Raw genomic sequence first — 1356 nt, 5'->3', positions numbered from 1 at the left:
AACAACAACAACCAAACAACGTTCATTTCAGATATGAATTACAAACAATAAGAACAGGGAAATTGTCATACTCTACACAACGAACATGACTATGTACAGAAATGTTTCTTAAAACGTTCAAACTAAACACAGCAAGAGCAAGCACCATACATACACACACACACACCCACCCACCCACACACACATATACATACACACACACACACACACACACCCACACCCCCACACACACACGACACAATGAGACAGACAAGGAAAAAGCAGACAGTTGTCCCCAGGGTCCACCACTTCTGGCACCATGTTCCCCGACACATTCAGACGACAACTTCCACAGCCAGACAGACCCTCCACGGCCTGGCATCAACTGACGTACTCACAAACAGCATTATACCAAGAGTGTTTTGCTGCAGCCATGTCCTTGGAACATTCCTGGGACAGTCAAGGAACCTCGGCACAGCTGACCAGCCCGCGTACAAAAACAGAAAACGGGGTGAGAGCAACATAGAGCTCGACGGAACGAAAGTGAGAGCAACGTAGAGCTAGATGGAACGAAAGAGCAAACCACAAAAGGAAGGAAGAGAGAAACATTGTTCAAAAAGCCTCAGCTTCCTCCTGCACGGTGTATTGACGACAAATCTCCCTCTCTGAAACAATGTGGTTCTCTGTCCCTGTGTCTCCACCACTCAGAAGACATTTCCGTGTCATCTTTTCCCCAAAGAAAAAAAGAAAGGAAGTGCGGATGTGAAGAAGTAAACCTAAAATAAACAACACCCAAACAATTTGTCCAAACACTTCCCTCCTCACCACAGCAAACACCAACAATACAACAGACGTCACCTCTTGACAGTGAATGGGTGTCTGTATATATATATATCCTCCTCACCACAGCAAACATCAACAATACAACAGACGTCACCTCTTGACAGTGAATGGGTGTCTGTATATATATATATATATATATCTCGTAGAAGTCTCCAGAAAAATCAGGACCTTCATTCTCAGCCCTAGTTTACAGGGTGAGTAAAAGTCAATGGAGTCATTTTGTCTGCGACAGTGACAATAGGCATATCACAAACATCTGTATGTACAGTAGGCAGATTCAAAAAGGCATTAACCTGGAGGCGTTTTTCACTAGAGTGCAACAGACCCGTCTTGGGGGACATACATGACAGTAGCTGAGACGTGCGGTCCGTGTGGCCGCGTTTTTCACTAGAGTGCAACAGACCCGTGTCTTGGGGGACATACATGACAGTAGCTGAGACGTGCGGTCCGTGTGGCCGCGTTTTTCACTAGAGTGCAACAGACCCGTGTCTTGGGGGACATACATGACAGTAGCTGAGACGTGCGGTCCGTGTG

Source organism: Aplysia californica, unplaced genomic scaffold (genome assembly GCF_000002075.1).
Source record: "Aplysia californica isolate F4 #8 unplaced genomic scaffold, AplCal3.0 scaffold01250, whole genome shotgun sequence".
In the NCBI taxonomy this organism is placed as follows: domain Eukaryota; kingdom Metazoa; phylum Mollusca; class Gastropoda; order Aplysiida; family Aplysiidae; genus Aplysia; species Aplysia californica.
Note: the sequence above shows the minus strand (reverse complement) of the source record.